General features: G+C 37.6%; 1 pseudogene; it reads left to right on the top strand.

Annotated features, from left to right (window-relative positions):
- Nucleotides 1–1,461: 1,461 nt before the first annotated feature.
- On the top strand, nt 1,462–4,447 carry LOC108344218 (receptor-like protein EIX1; annotated as a pseudogene).
- The last annotated feature ends 6,959 nt before the right edge of the window (nt 4,448–11,406 follow it).

The raw sequence follows: 11,406 nt of genomic DNA, 5'->3' as shown, positions 1-11,406 counted from the left end.
CTGGAGTTTGTGCACAGTAAAGATGGAGTTCTAATTCATCAAAGAAGGTACATCAATGATATTTTGAAGAGGTTTAACATGTTGAGCTGCAACAGCACTGAAGTACCAATTATGGCTAATCTAAAGCTGTCAAGTTTGGAAGAAGAAAGTAAGGTTGACGCAACCCTTTACAAACAGATAGTTGGGTCACTAAGATTTGTGTGTAATAGCAGACCAGACATAAGCTTTGCAGTTGGCTTGGTAAGCAGATTTATGAGTGATCCAAGACATACTCATCTCACCACTGCTAAACACATTCTCCGGTATTTGAAAGCCACAGCAGATTTCGGCTTGTTCTTTCAAAAGGAATTCAGTAGCAGAGACAGAGTATTGGAGGTATGGAGCGACTCGGACTGGTGTGGTGATCAGGTAGAAAGGAAAAGCACACATGGTTACCTATTCAAGTATGGGGGAGCAACAATTTCATGGTGTTCTAGAAAACAGAAGGTAGTAGCACTCTCTTCCTGCGAAGCAGAGTACATAGCAGCATCTGAAGCAGCGTGTCAAAGTGTTTGGCTTGAAGCCATTCTAGAAGAGTTGAAGGTCGAATACAGGAAACTAGTGCAGCTCCTTGTAGATAACAAGTCAGCTATTAGTCTTTCAAAAAACCCAGTATCACACGGCAGAAGCAAACACATAGAAACGAAATTTCATTACCTAAGAGAACGTGTCAACCAAGGGAAGTTGGAGTTAGTGTTCTGTCCTACTGAAGAACAAGCTGCGGACATCTTTACCAAAGCTTTGAGACGAGGAAGATTTGAAAAACTAAGATATTTGATTGGCATTAGAAGCTTAAATAGTTTGGTTTAAGGGGAAGTGTTGTAAATAAACCAAAACTATGACGTTTTAGATATATTCTTTTCTGTACTTTGCCTATATAAGGCAGTATTTCCTTAATGAGAATTAACTCATTCTCTCATATTCTTGTGCTCTCTCCCTCTCTCATTCTCTGTGTGCTTTTACACCTTTCTCTACATTCTGTAAATACATCCTCTGAACTATCACAGTTCAAAACTTCAAAATCTTTATTTGCAAAATTGTAGTCTTGGGGATTATAGTTTTCTCATGTCAGCTATTTCAATTACGAATTCTTCGTCTTCTCTTGTCTCGCTTGATCTCTCCTTTAATCTATTGAAATCATCATCCATATTTTACTGGCTCTTCAACTCCACTACCAATCTTCGTAAACTTGAACTTAATGACAACATGTTGGAAGGTCCCATTCCAGATGGATTTGGGAAAGTAATGAACTCTCTTGAAGTTCTTGACCTCGATGGTAACAAACTGCAAGGCGAGATTCCATCTTTCTTTGGGAACATGTGCACATTGCAGAGTTTAGACCTCTCAAACAACAAGTTGAGCGGGAACATTTCTAGCTTCATTCAAAATTCTTCACGGTGCAACAAATAAGTGTTTCAGAGTATGTCTTTATCTGATAACCAGATTACCGGCATTCTACCTATAAGCATTGGATTGCTATCTGAGTTGGAGATCTTGCTTTTGGATGGAAATTGTTTGGAGGGTGATGTCACTGAATCCCATCTTTCAAAATATTCCAAATTAAGGTTCTTATCTTTGTCAGATAACTCCTTATCTCTAAAAATAGACCCTAACTGGGTTCCTCCTTTTCAAATAATATATTTGAGACTAAGATCTTGCAAGTTGGGTCCTAGCTTTCCTAGTTGGCTCCAGACTCAACGCTCTTTAGTTTCTCTGGATATTTCTGATAATGGGCTTAAGGGTTCAGTACCAAAATTGTTTTGGAACAACTTGCAAAATGTTGCATATTTGAATATGTCTCAGAATAATCTCACTGGTGCAATTCCTAATAATATATCATTCAAGCTTTTCAATAGACCGTCCATATTTCTGAATTCAAATAATTTTGAAGGCAAAATTCCGCAATTTTTACTACAAGCTTCAAACCTGAACCTTTCTGACAATAAATTTTCAGATTTGTTTTCATTCTTATGTGACCAACGCACATATGCAATGGTCACACTAGTAAAAATTTGGGTTTTTACAGCGCACATTATGCCACGGTTCACTAGAAACCGCAGCATAATGGTGCGCGGTGGCAGTTTTGTAAATAAATCGAAGGAATATGCCGCGGTTCAGAGGGGAACCGCGGCATATACGCCAGTCAACCATCCCCTTTGACGCCACGTCTGAAAAAAAAATTAAATAACAGCCTATATGCCGCGGTTCTAAGAGTAACCGCAACCTATTCTCCTACATGAAATAAATTTAAAATGAATTTGAAATATTTAGAGGAATATACCGCGGTTGCCCTCCGAACCGCGGTATATAGTTTAAAAATAATTTTAAAAATGCCATCTTCTACCGCGGTTGCCGCCGAACCGCGGCATATAGTTTAAAAATAATTTTAAAAATGCCATCTTCTACCGCAGTTGCCGCCGAACCGCGGCATATAGTTTAAAAATAATTTCAAAAATGTCATCTTCTACCGCGGTTGCCGCCGAACCGCGGCATATAGCTTAAAAATAATTTTAAAAATGCCATCTTCTACCGCGGTTAAGTAGTGAACCGCGGTAGATTCCCCAATCAGAGTTAAAAAATAAAACTTTGGAACAATATCGTCTTGTTCGCGTAGACACTCTGGACTTCGAGTTTTCTTCTCCCGTCGACCACCCATCTCAGTTCCTTGTTTCTTCACCGTTTAAACTCAAAATTGTTCGGTCATTTCCCATTTTTGACGATAAAAAACAGTTTTAACCGATCAAAATCGTTTGAAACGCCTGTCATTCCTCTCCGCTGCCATTCCCCTTTGTTGCACCAAGCTTTTTCGCCGCCCCTGTTCCAGGTATTTATGCCCTTTTACATTCTTAACATGATTTCTTCATTAGTGGTAACTTTAACAAATTTTGATAACTTTAACAAATTTTGATTTTTTCCCAAATGTTGAATTCATATACACTAATTAATATGAATTGTCTTTTGCAGAGATTCAAGACACTACTATATGCAGGTCTGTTTTTGTGGTAGTGGATATCACAAAAACAGACCTGCAATTTTAAAAAACTGCAGGGGAATATGCCGCGGTTGTAACCCCAACCGCGGCATATAGTGGACAAAATTTTTTTTTTAAAAAAGGATTTAGGCAGCGGTTCTTTGGACAACCGCGGCATATTCTGCAACCTATATACCGCGGTCATAACCGCGGCATAAAGTCTCTGACTTACTACCGCGGCTGAATATGCCGCGGTTCGTAAACCGCGACGTATAGTTAAAAATAACCGCGGTAAAAGCCCCTCGCTGCACTAGTGTCACTTTGGATTTATCAAACAATCAATTGAAGGGACAACTCCCAGACTGTTGGAAATATGTTGATAGGTTACTGCTTCTTGATTTAAGCAACAATAAATTGTCAGGGAAGATTCCTGTGTCCATGGGCAGCCTTGTTAAATTGAAAGTCTTGGTTTTACGAAACAATAACCTGACGGGTGAATTAGCTTCCACTTTGAAGAATTACAGCAATTTAATTATGTTGGATGTGGCTGAAAATATGTTTTATGGCCCAATACCATCATGGATAGGAGAAAGTATGCAGCAATTGATAATCTTGAGCATGCGAGGGAATCACTTCTCTGGACATCTTCCTATTTAACTCTGTTATTTGAAGCACATTCAATTATTGGATCTTTCGAGAAATATGTTATCAAAAGGAATTCCATCATGCTTAAAGAATTTGACTGCAATGACTGAAAAGAACATCAACACAAGTGACACTCTAAATCGTATATATCCCATGAATATTCCTTATTATGGAATTGATGTCGGTTATGGTAGGAAAAATGACATCCTTAGCATAAGCTTGATGTGGAAAGGTGTGGAACACGTGTTCAAGAATCCAGAGTTACAGCTTAAGATCATTGATATTTCAAGTAATAATTTAAGTGGTGAAATACCGAAGGAGATTGGATATTTGGTTGGGCTAGTTTCTCTGAATTTATCAAGAAATAATCTGAGAGGAGAAATTCCTTGTGAGATTGGGAGTTTAAGATCACTAGAGTCCATCGATTTATCAAGAAATCATTTCAGTGGGAAAATTCCTTCTTCTCTTTCTGAAATTGACGATCTGGGGAAACTAGACTTGTCACAGAACTCTCTTTCAGGAAGAATTCCATGGGGAAGACACTTTGAAACCTTTGATGGGTCTAGTTTTGAAGGAAACATTGATCTTTGTGGTGAACAACTCAATAAAAGTTGTCCTGGAGATGGAGATCAAACAATAATAAAGCTTTCAAAAGCTGAAGCAACCAATGAAGATGAAGATAGTTGTTTCAATGAGGCATTATACATGAGCATGGGGATCGGATACTTCACTGGATTTTGGAGCTTAGTAGGGCCAATGCTACTTGGCGTTCTTGGAGAAATGCTTATCTGAGATTCCTAAATAAATTGACAGACAGTATATGTGATCAGTTGTATTGAATGTGACTAGAAAAAGGTATGCTTGTATCTTCTCCTTTTCAACTTCACGATTTATCTATTAGAATGAAAGGGTAAAAATGTAAAAACCCATGCACAGATAATATTTCTCTTAAAAGTGAAATATGCACGTGAGAGAGAGAAAGCCAAAAAACAGAACGAGAGATGCACAGAGTTGAGAGAGATGAGGAGCACGGGAGTTCTGCTAGGGTTCAGCCTTCCCCTTCCTTTCCACCACCACACAATCGTTCCAGAGCAAATACAAGTATGCAAGGAAAACACAGGTATACTGAATAACCTCAATTCTGTATTATTGAATTTTTGAAACTGATTTACAGAGTTTTTATACTAGAGATTAACTGTTTTTCTGTATTGATTTACACTTCAACACTCCTCCTAAAACAAAACTTGAAAAACAATGATTAAACGATGAAAAAAATCGCCTTTTCACCGATTGAATCGGTGAAATCCTTCTCCTCCTCGATTTCCAGCAATTTCTACCGATTAAAGTCAGTAGAACCACCTTCTTTAAGCACACACATGTTTTTCACCGATTAAAACCGGGGAAAAACATCTCCTTGACCGATCTTCTTCTCTGTGAAGAAAAACCCTAATTTTTCAAAGCTTCAACTTGCACCATCCCGATTCGCTTTCTGAGTTTCAGAAAGTGTTCGCCTTTGAGAGCTTTAGTCAATATATCTGCAAGTTGATCTTCGGATCTGCAGTGTACAATCTCCAGTTTCCCATTGCTGACCTGTTCCCTGATATAGTGGAATCGGGTCTCAATGTGTTTACTCCTACCGTGAGATGTAGGATGTTTGGCAAGATTTATGGCTGATTTGTTGTCAACCATTAGTCTCACCCTCCTCTCAGACAGCTCAATCTTCAGTCCTTCTATCAAGGATCTCAGCCAGGTTGCTTGACATGTAGCTTCACAGGCAGCTATGTATTCTGCCTCACATGAAGACAAGGCAACTACTGGTTCCTTTCTAGAGCTCCAGGAAATAGGAGATCCTTCCATGAAGAAAATGTACCCTGCAGTGCTTTTCCTGTCAGTTTTGTCTCCACACCAGTCTGCATCTGAGTAAGAAGTAATTTGTACTTCTTCTCCAGTCTCTCCTTTTCTAAACTGAATCCCATATGAATGTGTACCCTTCAAGTATCTCAGTATCCGTTTAACAGCAGTCAGATGTGATACTCTAGGACACTCTATGTATCTGCTTATCACTCTAACACTATAACTCAAATCCGATCTGGTGTTACAAAGATACCTAAGACTTCCAACCATTCTTCTGTAAGCTGTTGGATCAACAACTTCCTCTTCTGGCTCCCTTTCCAGCCTCAATCCTACTTCTGCAGGAGTACTTGCAGCATTACAGTCACCCATCTCATACTTTCTCAGCAGATCTAAAGCATAACTTGATTGATGCATCACTATTCCATTTTCAATCTTGGTAAACTCAATGCCAAGGAAATAGCTGAGTCTTCCAAGATCACTCATTTCAAATTCACTTTGCATTTCAGTTTTGAAGACTGAAATTAATTCTTCACAACTTCCAGTGACTAACATGTCATCCACATAGAAACACACAATCAACTTCTCTGTTTTTCGTTTGTGCTGACAGCTTTGCACATACACACCGTGTTCTGAAACACATTTTTCAAACCCAATATTGCCCATGAACCCATCAATACGCTGGTTCCAAGCCCTTGGAGCCTGCTTAAGCCCATAGAGAGCTTTCCTCAGCCTATACACTTTGTCCAGCTGCCCTTTGACCTCAAAACCTTGTGGTTGTACCACATAAACCTCCTCCTCTAGTCTTCCATTTAAGAAGGCTGACTTTACATCAAGCTGGTGTAAAGACCAGCCAAATTTTTAGTAGCCAATGATACTACTAATCTGATAGTTTCAACCCTTACTACAGGAGCAAATACTTCACCATAATCAACTCTAGCCTTTTGTAAGAATCCCTTAGCAACTAGCCATGCCTTATACCTCACAACAATGCCTTGTGGATTTATCTTTGATTTGTAAACCCATTTTAATGCTATGGGTTTCTTTCCAGAAGGTACTTTCACCAGTTCCCAGGTCTGGTTTCTCTCTATGGAGTCAATCTCCTCCTCCATGGCTCTATGCCATTTCTCATCTTTAACTGCTCTTCAAATTCTACCGGTTCAGCCTCTGCAATTAGGGCATAGTGAACACACTGTCCATCTGCTGTTAGAGTAACTTCATAGGATAGATCATAATCTCTCAAGTATACTGGCACCTGTGTAATTCTGGATGATCTTCTCTGTCTGCCATTTCCACTGTCCTCTTCTGTTTCAACTACAGCAGTGGTATCTTCAAAAGAAATGGTTGAAGATTCCTGCTCAGTTGCTTTCCACTGCCAAGCCCCATTCTCATCAACCACTACATCCCTGCTGATACATGTTGTCCCTGATACTGGATCATACAGCTTGTATCCTCCAGTAGGATTGTAGCCCACAAGTATTAGTGGTACACCTTTATCATCCAATTTTCTTCTCTACTGGTCTGGTATGTGTTTGTAACACAATGAGCCAAAAATCTTCAGATGTTTGACATCTGGTTTCATCCCTGTCCAGGCTTCTTCAGGTGTCAAGCCCATCAGTCTCTTTGTTGGAGACATATTCAGTATATAAGTGGCTGTAACCACAGCTTCTCCCCATAAAAAGTTAGGCAACCCTTTACTTTTTAACATACATCTCACCATGTTCAGTAGAGTTCTGTTCTTCCTTTCAGCTGCACCATTATGTTGTGGTGTATATGGAGGAGTAACCTCATGTACAATCCCTTCATTTTCACAGAACACCTTGAATTCAGTGGAGATGTATTCTCCACCTCCATCTGTCCTTAAGACCTTTATTTTCTGCTCACACTGCTTCTCAACCATCCTCTTGAATTTCTGAAACACCTCCAATACTTCTCCTTTCCTTTTGATTAGGTACACCCAACATTTCCTGGTGTAATCATCAATAAACAGCAGGAAGTATCTACTGCCTCCTGGTGTTTCAACCTGTATTGGTCCACAAACATCCGAATAGACTACTCCTAGTCTTTCTGCAGATCTCTGGGGTAGATTCTTCTGAAAACTGCCCCTTGTTTGCTTACACTGCACACACTCACTGCACATTGTGTCTGGAACTGTAACATTAGGCAATCCATTCACCATCTTCTTCTGTCCTAACAGAGACAGATCTCTGAAATTTAAATGTCCAAACCTCAAATGCCAAAGTCATTCCTCCTTGTTTTCTGAGGCAGTGAAGCACTGGTGTTTCACTGCACTCATCACAACCCTGAATGTCCTATTGTGTGACAGCTGGGCTTGTACAACCATTCTCTTCTGTTGGTTGAAAATTCTGAGACTATTATCCTCCATTTTCATCACATAACCTTTCTGCAATAGCTGTCCCAAGCTTAGCAGATTTGATTTCAATCCTGGTACATACAGTACCTCTTCAATTGTGACTTCCTTCCCTTCTGCATCCCTTAGAACAACTCTGCATGTACCTTCTGCCATCAAGCTTCTGTCATCAGCAAAACGAATTTTTCCTTGTGCAATATCCTTAATTCCCACAAACCAGTCTTTCCTGCCTGTCATGTGGGTAGAGCATCCAGAATCTAGGTACCACACATCATTTTCTGATGAATCTTCTTCAGTTTTAGCCGTCAACATTACTGGTTCTGAATCAGATTCCTCCTCTTGGGCCAAATTAGCCCTCTTCTTTGGTTTGTTCTTAGCACCTTCACCACTCTAGCATTCCTTAGCATAATGACCCAGTTTTTGACAGTTGTAGCACTTAACCTTCTTTTTATCAAACTTCCAATCACTATTTTTCTGATTTTTCACCTGGCCTGATTCACTGGACTCTTCTCCATGCTGATCCTGTGAATCTTTGCCCTTCTTGCCACCTTTTCCTCCTTTCTTGAACCCTTTCTTGCCTTTCCACTGAGATCTGGCCTGTAAGGCCTGCTCCTGACACTGTCTGCGCTCATTGAGGCGTAACTCATGAGCCTCTAATGAATGCTGCAACTCCTCAATGTCAATATTCTCCTTCCTTCGGGTTTCTTCAATGGCAGCTACTACATAGTCAAATCTGGCAGTCAAGGTCCTCAGAATTTTATCCACAACATACTCTTCCATCATCTTATCACCGCAAGCTCTCATCTTGTTCACAAGTTCTTGCACCTTATCAAAGTATTCAGCCACACTCTCACTTTCATCCATGATCAAGGTTTCAAACTGCCTTCTGAGTGCTTGCAGTTTAACCTTCGCATTTCTATCTCCATCACCATATGTTTTCACTAAAATACCCCAGATTTCCTTTGCACTGTCAGCATTTGAGATCTTGTTAAAGATCTTTTGACTTACACACTGATATAACAAAAATCTGGCCTTACTGTCCAGTTTTACCATCATCTTGTGCTCTTTCTTCTCTTCTTGAGATGCATTGTCACTCAATTCAGGCAGTCCCTATTCAATAACTTCCAGGACATCTTGAAATCCAAACACAGCACGCATCTTGATTCTCCAGTCATCAAACTGCTTGCCATCAAACATGGGTAATGGTCCCTGTATGCCTCCAAAGTTTGCCATCACAGTCTTGCAAACTTTCTTGCAGATTCTTTTAGCAAAAATTCTCCTTTTTCTTCTCTGGATACACACACCACCAGATAAAGCTCTCACACCTCCAATAATTGTGCACGCACCCACTTCACACACCAGGATTCAGCCTAAGCTCTTGATACCATATTAGAATGAAAGGGTAAAAATGTAAAAACCCATGCACAGATAATATTTCTCTTAAAAGTGAAATATGCACGTGAGAGAGAGAAAGCCAAAAAACAGAACGAGAGATGCACGGAGTTGAGAGAGATGAGGAGCACGGGAGCTCTGCTAGGGTTCAGCCTTCCCCTTCCTTTCCACCACCACACACAATCGTTCCAGAGCAAATACAAGGATGCAAGGAAAACACAGGTATACTGAATAACCTCAATTCTGTATTATTGAATTTTTGAAACTGATTTACAGAGTTTTTATACTAGAGATTAACTGTTTTTCTGTTTTGATTTACACTTCAACATTATCTGCTGTCTTAGTTGAATGTAGTATGTTATACACAAAAAATATGGATTCTTGAGCGAGAACATTTAATGTGTACTCTCTTTTCCCCAATGACCCCATTTAACCTAATGTTTAATAATTAATATATGATGCTCTGATATTTCATATTGTATTTGTATCCCATATGTATTTGTATATGATATTTTAAGACATTTTATTGATATTTATTAATACAATATTTAATATATAAAGCATAATATTTTTGTTATCTCGATCATTTATAATTTTTATATTAAACAACTTCATATTCATATTCATATTCATATTCATATATATATATATATATATATATATATATATATATATATATATATATATATATATATATATATATATATATATATATATATATATATATATATATATGGTTGCGTATTCGAATTCAACATGTATCTGTATACAATGACGTTTTATCAATATTTATTAATGAAGTATTTAATTGATAAAACACAATACTTCTATTATAATGATAATTTATAATTTATATATTAACAACTTTAAAACATATTATTTTAATTTGGATTCATTTAATAAAAATCATATATTTATTATATTTTTAAAAGTTATTATACACTTTTAATTAATATATATATATATATATATATATATATATATATATATATATATATATTACGTATATTATCCTATTTCTCTTAAAATAAATCTATCGACATATTTTATAGAAGTAGTATCCGATATACTATCATATTTGTGCATCATAAAAATTAATCCAATATGAATAATTTCTTTTTTAATATTATCCAAATAATTTAAATGTTTCTCCCTCCCTCTCTCAGTGCACTCTCTCTCTCTCAGTGTCTCTGAGCGTGTTGTTTTCTTCAGGGGGCTCGCGAGCAGGGGGTAGTAAGTAGTGGTTCGTGGTTTCATTGTTAGAATTACCTAACTATTAAGTGACTCATGTGTAAATAAATTAGGGTCAAAATGTGATTTAATATAATTGAGGGACTTAATGGCAATTACAACTTGATGGAAGTTGTATAAAAATGGATGAAGGGTTCTGTCCCTGATGCACATAAGAAAAGAAGCTCTCTCCATTGAAACCACCATCAAGAAAGTTTGAGAGAATTATAGCTTACATCAAGGGATAGATTGGGTAAGGAGTTTAAGATCAAGAGCAAGGAAAGCATGGATCAAGGTTAGTAAAATTTCTTTATCTTGCTTATGAAATTATATGTTGATGTTGTGAGAATCATAAAATCTTAAGATCCTAGAACTAATGATAGTCTAGAGAAACTAATGAAACTTACATGTGGTATCAGAGCATAGGTTGTTAGATTTATGATTCTCCTAAAATGAAGAAATTTGATTAAGGTTTTTTCCTAATATGAAAATGAATCTTAATTATAATATTTATGAATACTATGTTTCTGTAAGTTGCTTATGATGATATTGTAGTGCTGGAATAAATGCTTTAAATTGTATGTTATGTTGGAGGAAGAAGATGATGAATAGTAAGTTTTAGGAAGAAGATGATGAATAGTTGTTGGTTGATAATCCTTACGGGAATGGAATGCATTGCCAAAATACTATTCATTCATTATTAAAGTTTAACTTGAATATATGTATTAAGAATTGTAAGAATGGGACATGGTCTGCCACTCATGGGTACCTTCTTTATTTTATATGATAATGGTGCAAGCACACACCACATCCACGTAAATGAGCCCACACTTCCTTTGCTTTTGTTTTTATGTGAATGACAATGGTATACTATAGCACATCATACGTAAATGAAATTGAATTTTCA

This window comes from Vigna angularis, chromosome 8 (genome assembly GCF_016808095.1).
Source record: "Vigna angularis cultivar LongXiaoDou No.4 chromosome 8, ASM1680809v1, whole genome shotgun sequence".
Lineage (NCBI taxonomy): Eukaryota > Viridiplantae > Streptophyta > Magnoliopsida > Fabales > Fabaceae > Vigna > Vigna angularis.
Note: the sequence above shows the minus strand (reverse complement) of the source record. Positions and strands in the feature narration are given on the sequence as shown.